An 18,096-nucleotide genomic window follows, 5' to 3' on the forward strand; every position below is an offset into this window, starting at 1 on the left:
AGAAATAGCAAAATGTTACTCAAAAATTCTCTAAAATCATACTGAATCCATATTAAGCAGTCACAAAAGCAGATTTGCCATTCCACATGACTACACAAGAGTTTGGGAGGCAGCAAATATAATTACTTCTCCCTCTTTATGAGTCATTCCAGTGGTGCAAAAACAAACCTATCATGTCTTGAGAAACATACACAAGAACAGAACTTCTACTATTGCATTTATTTTTGGTTCTTTGAACCAGAGGATCGATGATGTATGATCATTGTATACCAGATATCATTAACAATGGGAACTTATTGAAAGAAATACATCCATCAAAATAGTAAAATGTTCAACTATGAAAATAATAACAATAATAAATGTAGAGAATATCAGCATTTAATTTAACAATGTAAGGAAAATATGGACTGCTATGCACCATAAAGATGACATGTTACATTGCAGATAGGCACTTTTGAAAGACACTCACACATTAGCTTTGGTCCGAGCTGCCAGAGATGACGGTCATGTGCAAGTGAGGTGTGCTAGCTCGTGTGAACAAATGCATGTGTGTTTCTCTTTCTTTTTCTGACAAAGGCTGTGGTCAAAAGCTAATGTGTAAGTGTTTTTCAATTATGAATGATGGTAACTTAGTGTGTCACCTTTACGCTAAGTAGCAATCTATCTTTTTCTTGCACTGTTGATATTCCAACCTGGGGTTTCCACTGTTTTAAAATTTTAATTTGTTTGACAATGTTGTTAACAGGGAAAGGAAAGTCCATAGCACATCAGTAGGAACCATATCATTATTTACCTGAAAAACCTTTGATCAATCCAAATCATACTGGCTAGATTCGGCAGAAAAGTCTGAGTCTCCTTTAAATAAATAGTTTGCCCTGTTTTTAAACTCTTTTAATTAGAACATTTCAGTAAATTGCACTCTATCTGAAAGTTGATCCTTATGTGTCATACCAGAGAGAATAAAGTGCAGATGTTAACTATATGAAACAACTGCAAAGGACCAGAACACTGCTGAGCCTTCAAAGTGCTCAGTATTTACTTATGTTTGCAAAGAGCTGCCTACTGGCAACGGTAACAAACAAGTATGAATTCCAGGCTTCAAATTAATATTTTGGGTATTTAATCGCTAATGCTAGCTTTGATTTTATGTCTAAAGTCCATCCGTGGAGCAAGAAAAGCAGTGAACTGCAAGCTGTAAGTTGTGAACTTTAAAAATTTGTTTGGACTAGTTGTAAGTTGAATACCACAGGGTGTGGGTATTGACAAGGCTGCCACTGCTGGCTGCTTCTCATCCAAAGGATTGGCAACAATTGCAGAATATGCAAGAAATGCAGAAAGCTTGAGAAAACTTGATAACTATCAGCCCCAAGTTACACAGTAATTGTAAGCAATAACCAATGGTTTGAAGTTGATTTATAACACTACACAGATATGTTTCATGATAATATACACTGACACTCAACTGCAGTCTTTTCCTCTGCAATGAATGGAAGTTTTCTTCTCCTTTATAAGACCCAAACGATATGTTTTATAACAGTGTATATCAATGTTCAATTGTGGCCTTGTACTATGAAATAAATGGAAATTTCACTCCCTCCTCCCAAGAAGTGTCTACATTAGAATTAACAAAATAAAAGAATTATACAGGGTGTACATAATGTTTGGGAGCACTTTCAATTATTTATTGCACAAGAACCAAACATTGTACAGATATCATACATATGTATTTTGAAGAGAAATCCTGAAAGTTTTTTTTTTTTTTTTTTTTTTCATGTGTACCACCACAGCGTTGTTTGGTAATTTGCCAATAGTCAGCGCTAGTCGCAAACATGGTGAGTTCAGGTATGGAGCGAGCTTTCTGTGTGTTGGAGTTCAACAAAATGGGAAAGTGAACAGGCATAATTTTTGAATCTGTGGTACAAAGCATCCACATAAATGTATTGAATTTGAGCGTGATTTCCCAAAGGTAAATGTTTTTTGTGCCTTGTCACATTGAAAACTGTACGTGCCATTCTTCTTCGCTGAGAGCACTGTCACTGGATATTCCTACTTGCTTATGTTGCAGCAATGGATGATGCCTCAAATGCAATTGGACTCTCCGTTCATCTTTCAGCAAGATGGGGCTCCCCCCATTTTCATCGTGAAGTTTGTGGGAACCTGAACACGGAGCTGCCGCATCGATGGATCAGCCGTGCTACAGAAGGGGCCAGCTGTTTCATGAAATGGTCTCCCTGACCACAAATCTCACTCTGTGTGGACACATTAAAGATCTGGTGTATGTACCACCTCTACCATGTGATGTAGCAGAGCTCTGGGAGAGAATATGGTAAGCAACTGCCACAGTTGACGATGCCATGCTGGGGTGGGTATGACAAGATTTCGATTACCATATTGACATCTGCCGGGTCACTCATGGTTAGCATATTGAATGTTTGTAAAAAAAACTTTCAGAGTTTCTCTTCAAAATGCAGTATGTTTGACATCTGTACAACATTTAGTTCTTGTGCAATAAATATTGAAAGTGTTCCCGGACTTTATGTTCACCCTGTACATTGACAATATCTTTCAATCAGTGCACTGAATAACACTTTTATGAGCAAAATAATGAAGTTGGATGACCGTTACAAGTTGAGTTTTATAAGAATATAGATTGAAATGTCTGATTGCTGGTCTTCTGACAATACATTAAAAGACATGCACAATTACTTCCAGAGTATCACAATTTTTTTCATTCGGTAGCCTAATCACTAAAAATATTGTACAACATGACAAAGTCATTATCTCAGTACATTTTCCCTGCAAATAAGAATTTTCAAATGAGTGAAATATAAACTAATTAAAAGAGAGAACAAAATTTAGTTATATATAAATTTGATTGTGTCGTATCACATGATATTATTGTTAGGAAACATTCACAACATATGATGGAGAGTCCAGGATGGAATAACAACAATATTTTGAAAAGGATAGACTGTTACTCACTACACAGAGGAGGCAACACGTTGCAGACAGACACAATTAAAATATTGCCTCTGTAGAGGAGGCATTGAGCTGTAGACAGGTACAATTAAAAAACTGTGCCTGTCTGCAGCTCGATGCCTTCTCTATGTGATGAGTAGCAATCTTTCCTTTTCCTAATAGTATCACTACATTTAATGAAAATTTTTGAAGTTTATTAATGAACAAGGTGTTAATAGTGAAAATTCAGTCTTCTTGTCAACAATATGAACTTCTTCAAGAACCACATCATACATTTGGTTTTTTTAAATGTATTTTACTTTTGTAATTGCTATACAGAGAGGAGCCTATTACATGGCAGCCTACATTTACTATCAGCTTCTAGCATTAATGAAACATATACAAGCCAAGTAATGTGTGTTCAAATTAAAATTAATTTCTTTTTTTTTAAAAAAAAAAAAGTGGAGATCTTATGAGAAATTTATATCAGTAATCCGTTGTAGGATTTTTTTGGTGAATAATTTTTTGAGCGTACTTGGTTATATAATGTCTCATTTGACTATGGATCCTTTACTCCATTGTTTCTATAGATCAGGATTACAATTAAAAACATAGCAAAGGCATAGCATGTGCATCACATTCCATAAGATGAATTAGGCCTACTTCAGTATTTGTAAATTATTAAGGCATGTGAAAAGTATGCACTAGCTATTCACATGCTTTGCTTGACAGTAAAGCAAAGCCAACATAATATTCATAAAGTAAAATATGAAGAGAATACAAAGAAGGAATGGCAATGGAAGGTGAAGGAACAAATGGAGGGTAATACTAATTATTTGGAGCCATGGATCAAGAGATAAGACGAAAAAATATATGAAATAACCATTAAAATATACAAGATTGAACGTCCATACAAGTAATATTAATAACAAATACCAAAGGAATCAAATAGAATGAGCAAATATATGACAGAATATAATATAAGACAGCCTAGAGGGAGGAAGATAAAAAAAGATAATAAAAGAGATCACTGAAGACCAAGCAAACCTCTTATGTCTCATTTTAATTATGTTTTGTCCATGCTCATCTTGTTTACTCATCTACTTTACTTACAAGCATTACACATTCTGTGTCAGTTGTTGCTCTTTGTTTATGTTATGTACACCAGATGGCTGCCTTCACACTTCTTTCTTTTATGTTGATTAACATTACTATCTTGAGTTTTTCTTCCATACTAAGTGTTCTGAAAGACTAAAATCCTTTTTTTGTAAATTCATCAGTTTTCTACAATTCTTGCCAAGTGAGGGGGTGCAATAGTTAAGACACTGGGGAGCACATGAGTTCATTCACTTTTTGTTTCATTTGGGTTTTGTGCGGTGCCCACAAATCATTTCAGATGAAGTCTGGAAGTTTCCTCCAATGTGAACATAGGTAATTTCTTCAGGTCCTTATTCAACTAGCCCGGTGCTCCAACTTAAAAGACCCTAAAATTGACAACAAATTTAACTAACCTTTCTACAAAATTCTTTCCTTTCTTCTGTTCACCTTCCTTAGTTTTATTTTGTCTTGACTGTGAAATGACATTATCTTTCTGGAAGTCCAAGATTTTATATCACTTAAAGGACATTATGTTTTTGGAAGTTCAAGATTTAATATCACCTAATGTATGATCTCTCAAGGCAACAGTTTAGAAAATAGATGTCCGCCTAATTTTTCTTTAGAGCACAAATTTCTGTCTGAGCGGCATATGTGAGTAATTATGGTTACAGTAAAGCATAAAATTCTATGAACAAATGAAATGATAATTAAATAGACACCCTAGCTGCAAACAGGCGTTGATGTACTTCATTGGGGACATGTTGAAAATATGTGCCCCGACCGGGACTCGAACCCGGGATCTATGAACAGATATAGTGGATTTGACAGTTACAAAGATATGCTATTTTGTGTCAACTACCTAGAAAATTAGCATTTTTAGTAATCAGAGAAGCACATTTTCTTTATTGGTCCTGTAAATTGTGTTTAGGTACATATTTTGCACAAACGGTGTAGGGCAAGTCAGGTTGGTACTGTATATACAACATCATACATATTGTTATTTTGAAAGGATAAATAATTAAAAATTATTCAATACAAATTGAATATTGATGACAAATTTAATATAATGAAATAAAATGATAGACTTATTAAGAATATTTGAGCAGTTACACTACACTTTTCTGGTACTCTAAAAACTCAGAAACAGAATAGAAGCAGTGCTCAAGCAAGTACCTTTCAGATTCACTTTCAACTTTTGTAAATTTTGCATCTCTTTCAAATAGGATGGCATGTGATTGTACAGCATTATGCCAGTATGATACACTCCTCTCTTACAAATGTTTGACTTACTGTATTGACATGCAAGTCATGCTTCTGCCTAGTATCATGAGGGTGGTAATTACAGTTATACTTGAAGATATTTCCATCTTTTAAAATACTTCCTTTTGTGAAATTTAATATTTCATACATATATAAGCAAGGAAGAGGCAGTATATTGAGATTTTTAAATATTGGTCTACGGGAGTCTCTATACTTAGCATGGTTTATTATTCTAACAATCTTTTTCTGTAGCATAAATGTTTTGTTTGTACCTAAAGAGTTCCCCCAAAAGATAATGTCATACATCAGCAGTGACTGAATACTGCCATGGTACATTGTGATCACAGACGCACAATTTGTATTTTGTGCGAGGATTCTTACTGTGTATGTAAGTGTGTTTAGCTTTTTATTTACGTGATTAAGATGTGTCTCCCATTTTAGGTTTTGCTGAATATTTTTGAAGCACAGTCTCATCACTAGGGGTTCTGATTCTATACAAATAGATCTACATTGCAGATAAAAATAAGTGAAAATGATATCTGTAAATGGTGTGATGTTTTCCTTTTTCATGCAACTACAAACGAGTTTTCTTTCACACTTACCACTAATATATACCAAAAGTGCACTGCTCGTATGCACTATCACTTAATATTAGAGACAAATAATGACTTTATATGATACAGATGTTTACATGTCCCTTAGTTATGTAGTTCAATGCTGCTACTAAAGAGAAAAATATTTTAACAAAACATGTATTTGGAAGTGTTGCACTAATTTTGCATTTTCATTTAAGTGTATGAATTCTGAAAAAAATCTGCATGCAATTCAAATGATTGTATCACAGTTGCATTTCACTCCTATATTAACTACAGAACTGGACAAGTAGAGTGAGTGCTCAAGTGTAACTAAAATAATCTGCTTATCTAGTGTTGAAAATAGTTGCAGTACTTAATTGGGCAACAAAGCCAAACTTCACCAGTAATATAACAAAAGTTACACAAATTCTCTACATCACATTGATAAAACAACTGTGAAAGGCTATAGTGTTCAGTAGCATGCTTTTCCAGCTTGGGCATGTAGATTCTTTCTTTTTTAATTTTGATATAAAGACAAGAGATTTATCCACTTTGTAATGCAGTTATTCAAAATCTGGGCAAAAATCTATATTTCAATTACTTACCATGATGAAATAATAAACCAAGTAACTCTGATATAAAATCACCATGTGGTCAGCATGTGACACATCGTAAAAGTATGATGCAGACTGAAAATTATTATTAGTGTAGTGTTTGTGCAATCTGCAGTTTACACACCTTTCACAATGCTTTGCAGTCTCGACATCGGAACACTAATCAGGCCCACAGTCACATGCAGGCCTGCCCCTACAGTCAGCCATCGTTCGACTACCTGTAATGCTCCAGTAGCACTGACAGCTGGAGCTACCGTTTGGCTCCACTGTCTCCACAGTAATCAATATTCTTGCGAGGAACTCAGCTCTCACGGAATGGGAGTGGCCCTAGGCTTGCTGTCTGCAACTTTCAGCATTGTTGTGTTGCCTGAAGTGGGAGTAATACAAAGTATTCAGTAGCTAACATTAGAATTTCCTTCAAAATATATATATATATGAAAAAACAAAAGCATATAAAATATTATAGTACTAGGAACAGTGAAAGATAAAGAATAAGACTTTTCCAGCTATTTTCACTAATCAAATTATAAACTCCTCTCAATGACAGGCACTACCTCCAAATTTTTATCCTTGGAAATGTGTAAGACCAATTTCATTACTCAAAAGAATCATACTGTTGGAAAAATTCACACAACTTTATTGGATTCACTTGCAGAATTTTACAATAAATTGTTATTGTAAAGCTTACAACAGATGGTTTCAAGATATCATCAGATATTATATTTCCTTAGTCAAAGAAAGCTGTTGTAAATGGAAGAAAATCACACATGCATCACAACATTCAGTTAATTTTCCCTCTTGACACGCATTGCTTTTAGTAATAAATCCTGCCTGCAAATTACATTTTGCACTGAATACTGAAATACAGTACTTTTTCATTTAAAACAAAACAACAAAAAAAAAAAAAAAAAAAAAAAAAAAAAAAAAAAAAACGGAACAGACACATGTGCATACACACACACACACACACACACACACACACACACAGTGAAGTTAACATGAAACAACAAAATACATGCATAGCAAATTTTAATTTTTGATGTGTGTAATTATCATTTTAATGAGTGTTGCATTAAATGTGACTTGTGACTGCAGGATATGGCAGTAATTAGTGCCACTTTCTTGTTATCCAACAACATGCTGATGGGGACTTAATTGTAATGGAACACATTTTCAGTTTTCACAACAGTGAATGACAATCCTGCACTTTTCTCTGGAAGCCAAAATATAGAGCAGTATCATCCATGCGCTTATACATTAATTCAAATATCTACAGTTACTCTGATTGTGCACCATTCACATTAATATCAGGTTCTTCATACTATAGCTCATTCACATAACCTGTCTGAGATATAAAATTACAGACTGCTTCCTGACCATCAAAACTGCAACACTGGCAATGGACACTCTTTAAAAAGAAAATGCTGTGCAGTTTCTGGCTCTCAAGCTGAAGACATTCAATGCTAGAAAATAGGTGCCACACCTTGGCCTAAAATTTTTGTTACTTTTTTGCTTTATGTCATGTAATAATTATTATTACAAATATGAACTCATACTATTGCTGTAAAAGGTTGGTTGTTTTGGGGAAGGAGACCAGACAGCGTGGTCATCGGTCTCATCAGATTAGGGAAGGCTGGGGAAGGAAATCGGCCATGCCCTTTCAGAGGAACCATCCCAGCATTTGCCTGGAGTGATTTAAGGAAATCATGTATTGCTGTAAAAATTTCAAATACTCTCACACATTAGGCCCTATTATTCTTTTATTGAGTATTTTTCTTCTCAGTATTATTGCACCTTCTAAAAACTAACTTTCTACCATAAAGTGCACAAACTTTTTTGATTGTATTTTTATGTTGGTCCCTCAGATTACTTTCTGTAGAAGAGGCTATAAGTTTGTATTGTCTATATAACTGTTTCATTTGAACCAGAGCTTAGTGCATTTTTCCATCAATCTATTATTAGAGACACTCTTAGCACTTCATTTTTTTCCTATATTGCCTAATGCTTGCTTCAGTATTATGACAGAAAGAAAATCAATGCTGGTACATGTACTACTCGCACACTCCAAGAGAACCCCATGCATAAATTATGAAAAGGAACATTAAGCTTCTTCTCCTTGTCTTACAGTGTTCATCTGACTTTTAGTGCTCATTCTGCTATTTTGGCACATGTTCCAGCACACTTCTTCCAAATTTTTGTTCTGAGAATGTGTAAGATGAATCTCATTACCCCAACTTCATTGGCTTCACTTACAGAACCTTACAATAATTTTTTTATTTATGATTTTTCTTCCAGAAAATAAAAAGTGGTGCTGTATGGCATTTGAAAATATTTGGTAACTCGTAAGTCATGTTGTTATTGCTAACTACCTGAAAAAAGGCTTACTATCCCTTTCCACCCAGGATATTGGTCATGCTTGGCATTACAAATCAAATTTTCATGTTCTACATGAAACACTGGAACAATTACTGTTGCTCATGGGTAAAATAATTTTCATACATCATTTCACTGAATAGTTAGCTTGTGACCTACTTACAAAACACAAGTTTGGGAATCAGAAAATTTCAAGAACAAAATTATCTGAATTCTAGAAGTGTACCTGCCTATACAGATAACTTCGAAATGGAATTTGTAATTCTACACCAGTTATGTATCAGTAACAGAAGCCATTATAATAAGTTCACATAAATAATGGCAAGTTAGAACACAACAAAGCTGGTCTGTCATTTATCTGGGAGTCCTGCTTTAGCCATTGTTTGGTTCCTTGCCCAATAACTGTTTTATTGGGGACATATAAAACATCTTGAGACTTCTGAATAGTGTCAGATGTAGTCAGGATAAACTTTTCCTTCAACATTGTGCTCTCTAGTTATGTGTCACTAGATGTCATGGTTTTATCCATAAAAAAATTAAAAAATAAACTTGAATGCAGTAAACAGTCTGTTTTTGAGAATTCACTGTTATTGTAACAACTGATAATACTGCATACCCTCTCTTCATCTTTCTACAAGAGGGGTAGCTGGAGTGATCCACACAACTGCTCTTTAATATCAGTGACATCCATCTCTTATAGAATCCTTACAACATGTTCTGAGTTCAAATGTAACAAGATATCTCATGCTGAATAATCTTACACATACCAATCAGCACAGATTCCAAGAACATCAGTTACAGGAAACTCAAATTGCACATTTCTCAGATGACATTCTGAAAGCCAGGGATCAAGGAAGTCAAGTAGGTGCAGTACTTCTTGAATTCCTAAAAAACATTTGACTTAGCACTACATCAATGCTATTAATAAATGTATGCTCATATGATACATCAAATTAATTACATCAAATTAAATTTGTGACTGACTGAAGATTTCTTCAGAGGGAGGATGTTATATCCTAGCCAGTAATGCCAACCGAGCCCGCTGCCAAAAAGGTTGGCAGCATCAAAGTCCGAACGCCGTCCGCATAAGCAGCGCCAGCGAGACAGGAAATCGCCGCAAGTCTGCGCGCGCCACCGCTGGCTTCTGGCTTCTTAAGCGCTGGAGTCGCGAGCGCTAGGACAGTTCTGGATTCGCCGCTCAGTTGTATACTCGCCACCGAATTGTGTACCTGCTAGTCAGTTGTGTGTTCATCGCAGCAGAGTTGTTGTTTGTCGTCAGCCGACGCTGACCAAGCCGCTCTGACTCGAACTAGACAGATTTCTGTAGACCATGTTCACCACTGTGTTCTGTATCGTCGTTAATAAAGATAAGTACCGACTTTCATTTAATCCGAGTGTTTGGGTTTTCATCTTTCTGTTCACTGTTCCAGCGGACCGGTCGGCCTGCTATTAAAAGTGTGGCGGTGACTTCGTAGGCCGTTTCTACAGCGAAGTGTTGTCGCTACGAAGGCCGTCACAAAAGAGGAGATGGCATGTTATCTTGGATGGGCAGTCATCAACAGATGTAGAATTTCAGGAAAGTGTGTCAGGGCCCTTACTATTCATATTATATATTAATGACCTGACAGTCAATATTAATACTAACCTCACACATTTTGAAGGTGATGCAGTTGTCTATAATGAAGCATTATGTGATAATTACTGCACAAATATTCAGTCAGTTCTTGGTACGATTTCAGGGTCGTTCACAGACAGGCAACTTGCTTTAAATATTCAGAAATGTAAAATGGCACACTTCATCAAACAGAAAAACATACTATTAGTATCCTACGACTACCATATCAATTAATTACAATTGGAATTAGTCAACTCATGCAAATATCTAGGTGTAACAGTTTGTGGAGGCATGAAATGGAACCATCTTAGGGTTCAATCAGAGGTAAAGCAGGTGGTAGACTTTATTTCATTGTTAGGATACTGGGCAAATGAAATCAGGCTACAACAGAGATTCGTGAGACCTGTTCCAGAATTTTTCTAAGTATGTGAAACTCACAAAAAAAAAGGATTAATAGGGGTAATACAAAGAAGGACACCATTTATGGTCACGGATTTGTTTGACTTACTAGAAAGCATCACGGACACATTGACAAACCTGGAATGGCAGGTGCTTGAAAACAGAGGCGAACTGTCCCACAGAAGTTTATATACAATGTTTCAAGAACCAGTATTTAGTGAAGAATCAAGGAATCGACTATAGCTTCCTCATACTGCTCTGATAGGAAACCCGAAAACAAGATCAGACAAATGACACTGTGAACTGAAGCCTCTAAGCAGCCATTTTTCCTGTAATATCAAACGTGAGTAGAATAGGGGACAGAACCCTAATAGGCTAGTTGGTACAAAGGGTATACCCTCTGTTGAGCACTTCCCAGTTGTTTAGAATGTCTAGATGTAGGAGTGTGCACTGACCACACATGTACGTTCTTCTATACAGCAGGTAGTTACAAATTCAGGATTACAGTATTATTACATATGTGGGACTAATGAACACTGACATGTAGATAACTGAATCAGTTCATTCACAGCTAATTTGTATTCTCCGGAAATAATGGAAGTGTGAATATTTTACAGTTCTGCAAGCTGTGATCACCACTTGAAGAAATTCAGGCCCAGTTTCAGTGATTTAGTTCAATGTCCTACAAGAGGAAATTTTCAGCTAACATTTTAGAAATATAAAGGTGTCTTTACTTTTTTTAAATTTTGTGTAGGATGTCTGTTTTATGAGTAGGCCAACCACTAATGTAAACTGGGATTACTTTGCTCCACTTTTGGACAGTTTTTCAAGCACAATCATGTAATTCTTAGTAGTTTTGTAAAAGGACATTTGAAAATGGGCTTAGTCTATTCTAGAACAAGGCAATGACTTATTTTCGAAATTTTATAATGTTTTAAAAATTGGGTCAAAGTAACCCCTGAAGTGGCTTACTTTGCTCCGTATAATTTAAACATTATTTTAAGGCAGGATAATAGCTTGGAGTAATGTTACCCTCTCTAAAATTTGTTGTGTTAACTGTATAGAGCCATTATTCTATAGCAACACTTACGTGCTTTTAGGTATTAAAGGGCCAAAAACAATAAAAATTTGATATAATTCAACTTTTTTATTTAAGATTAAAAAAGTAACAAGCATGAACAGAATATAGTGCTGATTTGCTACCAGAGAAAAGACCCATGCTTAATTAGGTAGGCTATGTTGGTGCGTTAAAAAATCAGTGATTATACCAGGAAAATATTTTGGACAAAATCACCACCATCGACCAACAGTGCCACTGAGAAAATGCCTCTTTTGCTTAACTGTTTTGAGAGGTTTTACCTCTATGTCATCCCATTTGTGAAAGAGTACCTCTTTATTTAAGGGCCACTTCCACTTTATCAAGAGATGGTATCATCTCCAATAAAACTTTCAATAACACCAGTGTAATGTTTATTTTTCATACTGTGTAATCAAAGACATACAAGTCATACTGCTGGGTGGTTTCAGTTTTTCCCATGGTTTTGATTGGCTCTCTTAGATGCAACTAACACTTCCTTTTGATTTCTTCTGGATGTTTCATAAACTTTGTCTGAACTTCCAGCAAGAATTTGCTCTTCTAATAGTTCTTCGTCATTTGAATAATCACACACTGGATGGCTTTTTCTCATCTTAAGTTGTTTATTAGTACATAACTGACACCGGTTTAGAAGCATTTTGAGGCATTTCAAGCAAATATTCCATATCTTATGGGTTCCAGGCATTCCTTCAGATTTTCTTTGCTGTGAATTGGTTATTAGGGAGATCCTAACTCCCATTTAAACTCTTGCCATATCTATAACATTTAATCTCTTAGCAGTAGGCCTACTCATTTTCTGCGTAATATGATTCAGCCCAAGCTGAATCATGTCCAAAACTAAGTAATGCTAACACGGCTGTTTTCAATTGTATAGAGATTAATAACGTGTTGTTTACAATTCTGTGGTTATGGTTTAGACAATAACTAATTTCTACACGTAGAAGAATGACATTTGCCTTCTGTGTACGCATGTAGTTCTCAGGGAGCAAAATACCACTTTTTCTTGACAAGAATACAGTAATACAGATACGCTTAGCAGTAAACGATATCCAAGACAATGAGTGGAAGACTAACTGAAATATATAAGAGAGTAGAAACTGCCAACCGTTGGGCAGGATCAAAACTCTTCCGATTTTTAACAAAAATAAAAAGGCAGGGCTGAATGTTTTTTTTTTTTTTTTTTTTCCAGAGTTGGAGCAAAGCTGCACAGCTTTACTGTACCAGTACTGTAAGTTTACTAAATGAATTTTAGTGGTAGAAAACACCAGTAAATTAGGAGTCGCTATTACTTTCATAAACATTTTATGTAGAAATGCATTTTCTTTTATTCCAGTTTTAGAAAGGTTCATTTGCATTGACATGACAATGTCTTTCCGAAGCTTCTGTACAATGTTGGACCACAGTTGGGCTGTGAACTCAGCCTACTTAATTTACTTCTCCGCTTCGAAAGAAGCATTACATTTGATTCATGATAAGATCGTTCGACGAGATAGGATGACAATAGTCTTTTATACCGCCTAATTATCGTTCGTGTTGTGTAAATTCTTGTCATCTTGTAAAACACAATTTCAAACAGTAATGATAATGGCATCGTATATCCACGTATATTATGGTGTTTACGCATCTTTGTCTGCGCAAAAATTGTAGCGGTGTTGCAGATGAATAGCCAGAAGCGAAATTAGGCTCTGTTCGGAACGCCTACTCAATCACTAAGTTATCATAATGCACTCGTTTCGGTTTTCGTCAACCTGTTTCCCAATACCGCTACTGATACTAGATTGGTCATGATTACGGCAGCAATAGAAATTAAACATACCTGTCGTAACTCGAATGTTAACAGGTTGATGTAAACAAACGTCAGTAATAGACTGAAATGTAGCATATGATCAGTGTGTTTTCCTTGAGCCAACACAGCATAGAAAACTGCGTTATTAGTAAACGTTGAAAATAGTAACACTAAGTGAAATAACTGGCATCGTTAGGCCCATATCTACGACAATTTACCACGCATGAGACATCCGGGTCACTAACGCTTTGTGCTTAACTGCTGCCGACACAAGCAGTTCACTAACACCACAGCAGACAGCAGACAATACTGCGTCAAGAACCACTGTACTGGTAATACGCATTGTTGAATGTCATGCGGGCGTGGATCTAAGAGGAGGGGCTGTCATGAACCCCTCCCCCCAACCGCACCAAATTAGATCAACGCATGCATACCGTATGAAAACCCCTCCAAAGTGGCAAAGAATTTTGAAAATTGCAAGCTATGTTTCACAAAGGGTACTCGCCAGTTGCTTTCGTAAAGGCCTGCCTACATTTCAGGCGGAAATGGTCCCCATTCATGGGCTGATAGCACATGTTGTCAACGAATCCGACAGGGTTCGTTTGAGTCCACAGGTAGAACCTGCACGCCAAAGGGAATTGAATTAAGACGAGACAGGAAGTGGAATACCCTCCGTTAAGAAAAACTCACGGTGTTCGGAGATTTCAGTAACAAACTCCTAGGACTTGTAGAATGGAGTCAGTAGGACTACATAGTATTTTTAACAGAAAGCCGTGTCGAGAAATGCCATCCAACGACGCTATAAGGCGTGAAAGTTATACATGCAGGCACCTGTTACATATGTACATACAGGGTGATGCTGTGATCTACATCTACATTTATACTCCGCAAGCCACCCAACGGTGTGTGGCGGTGTGATGATGCTACAAACTATCAAAGATGATGGAGAAGGAAAAATGTACCAGTTTGAGGTAAGGGTCCCCGTTGTATGAGGAAATCGTCCTGATACCTCTTACCTGGAATACATATACCGGTACTGTTGCTGCTAAGGCTGTAGGGTAGGCAACAAAGTGGCGGTAGTATGGACCAAAAATAAAAAGTCCAATAAACAAGGGCTCTGAAATGCATACCTTAAGAGCTATCAACAGTTGTTCAATAGAGTTGTGTTTCACACTAGCGTAGATGAATAAGTACTTATAGCTCCACAGTTATGCATTTTAGAGCCCGTGTTTGGTTCATGCTAAAACCTCTGAAAGTTGCATACCCTACATTCTTAGCAACAACACTACCAGTACATATATTCGACTGTCAGAGATATCAAAACGGTTTTCCATTATAACTTTCAATTTGTTCATTTCTCGTACTGGGACCCTTACCTCAAATTGATACATTTATCCTCCTCCATTATCCTTGGAAGTCTATAACATCATCAAGAAATCATCCTACACACATCAAAAAAAGTTTTGCGTCACCTCGGTTCCATGAATTCCGGAACCTGTACATAAACATCATTTCCGCCCTTTTTATTGCTCATGAAAACCACACATTGCATGTTGTACAACCATACAGCGAGGCCTTCAGAGGTGATGGTCCAGATTGCTGTACACACCAGTACCTCTAATACCCAGCAGCACATCCTCTTGCATTGATGCATGCCTGTATTCGCCATGGCATACTGTCCACAAGTTCATCAAGGCACTGTTGGTCCAGATTGTCTCACTCCTCAAGAATGATTCGGCTTAGATCCCTCAGAATGGTTGGTGGGTCACGTCGTCCATAAACAGCCATTTTCAATGTATTCCAGGTGTGTTCGATAGGGATCATGTCTGGAGAACATGTTGGCCACTCTAGCCGAGCGATGTCGTTATCCTGAAGGAAGTCATTCACAAGATGTGCACAATGGGGGTGCGAATTGTCGTCCATGAAGACGAATGCCTCGCTAATATGCTACCGATATGGTTGCACTATCGGTCAGAGGACGACATTCACCTATCGTAGAGCAGTTACGGCGCCTTCCGTGACCACCAGCAGCTTAAGTCAGCCTCACATAATGCCATTCCAAAACAGCAGGGAACCTTCACCGTGCTGCACTCGCTATACAGTGTGTCTAAGACATTTAGCCTGACCGGGTTGTCTCCAAACACATCTTCGATGATTGTCTGGTTGAAGGCATATGTGACACTCATCGGTGAAGAGAACGTGATGCCAATCCTGTACAATCCATTCGACTTGTTGTTGTGCCCATCTGTAGCACGCTGCATGGTGTCGTGGCTGCAAAGATGGACCTCATCATGGACATCGGGAGTGAAGTTGCGCATCATGCAGCTAATTGTGCACAGTTTGAGTTGTAGAACGACGTCCTGTGGCTGCACGAAAAGTATCATTCAACATGATGGAGTTGCTGTCAGTTTCCCCCAAGCCATAATTCGTAGGTAGCGGTCATTCACTGCAGTAGTCGCCCTAGGGTGGCCTGAGGGAGGCATGTCATCGACAGTTCCTGTCTCTCTGTATCTCCTATGTCCAAAAAACATCACTTTGGTTCACTTCAAGATGCCTGGACACTTCCTTTGTTGAGAGCCCTTCCTGGCACAAAGTAACAATGCTGACGCGATCGAACCGCGGTATTGACCGTCTAGGCATGTTTGAACTACAGACAACATGACCCGTGTACCTCCTCCCTGGTGGAATGACTGGAACTGATCGGCTGTCGGACCCCCTCCGTCTAATAGCCGCTGCTCAATGATGGTTGTTTACAGATTTGGGCGGGTTTAGTGACATCTCTGAACAGTCAAAGGGACCGTGTCTTTGATACAATATCCACAGTCAACGTCTATGTTTAGGAGTTCTGGGAATCGGGGTGATGCTAAACTTTTTTTTATCTGTGTATATGTATACACTGATCAGCCAGAACATTTTGACCACTGCCCATCGCGACGTTGGATGCCGCCTGGTGTCGTTGCAGGCATGTGACATGGTAACAAAAGTATGTAAGTGGAGCATACACGGACAGGGGATTACCATAGTGAAGACATGGTGTAGCGACCCTTTTTTCTATCCCGACTTCCGTATCTTGCATGAAAGTAGGAATGTTAATTTATCTATACATTGACTGGTATTGAGAGGTTTTCTTTTATCCTGGCTAGTTCTTAAATTAACCCCAGTGAGTCACTAAACGTGTTGTCTTCCCAGTCCTGAAGGGAAAAACCATAAGTAAATTAATACTAGTGTTTTAAATAGAGTCTCGTTCACTTGTCTCAGTTACTAGTCTGCAGTTTATTCTTGGTAAAAATCACGTAACTTAATTATTTATGAACCTAAATCGAAGTAAAGTTCAAGACGAATAGTCAGTTTCAAATTAACACGTTATTTTATTTAACGATAATTATTAATAAATCAGTTCATTCACACGATCGCATTCAAAGGGGTTCTTTGAATAAGTATCTAATCTGAATCCCGTCAATATCAGAGATACTAAACAATGTTCTGTCCCTTTTGATAAAAAGATTGTTCCCGTTTAATATCCATAAACTGTCACGAACTATGATTACTAGTCGCGTGAATTAAAGCTTTTCCACTATCACAATACAAAGTCCGAATCTGTCCAAAAATCGTTAATTCCGTAAAATATTTAAATCTTCACACGAAGTGACGTTAAAGTCAGAGAGATTATTGATCACCTCCCTGTTCCTCTAATATGATAAAAGTTCCAATTCTGATCTGAAATTAATGCTCCCCAAAAAACAATCTCGTCGCGATTTATTCTTGCGCCCTGGTTTAATAAAGCTCCTATTGTTGCTTCCTAAAGCTGTACGTCCTAATTGACTTCGAACAGACTAGAGGATAGAGACCGGAGTATCATAATTGCATTGTATGTCTATTTATACTTCAGTAAACGCTATCTTTGGTGTTCAAGACCTACGTTCTGTGACTATAATATTGATTTTCTCATATATAAGAATAACTAATAATTTAGCCATTTCTATCGTTTTTCCCCCCCTCCCATGCTTCCGAAATTTATGATTAAAATTCTTTTCTTTTTCTATTATTTTTCTACTATAGATTTCCCTCTATTTGTCTCTTATTTCTTTTTCGTAAATTACTACTTGTGGAGGGGCTTGGGACATTTTCTGAATTTATATTACGAGGGCATGGGAGCTAATTTGGGAGCTATTTTGGTTTATTAACACCGAGAGGCGTTGTAGGTGTTACAATGGGTTGCATTGCGGAAATATGTTGAGATAAGCGACTTTGACGAAAGGCAAATTCATAACATGTAAGCTTTCACAGCCGGCGTCTTCATTAATTAAAACCTCCGGGCTGAA

Source organism: Schistocerca nitens, unplaced genomic scaffold, assembly GCF_023898315.1.
Source record: "Schistocerca nitens isolate TAMUIC-IGC-003100 unplaced genomic scaffold, iqSchNite1.1 HiC_scaffold_375, whole genome shotgun sequence".
Lineage (NCBI taxonomy): Eukaryota > Metazoa > Arthropoda > Insecta > Orthoptera > Acrididae > Schistocerca > Schistocerca nitens.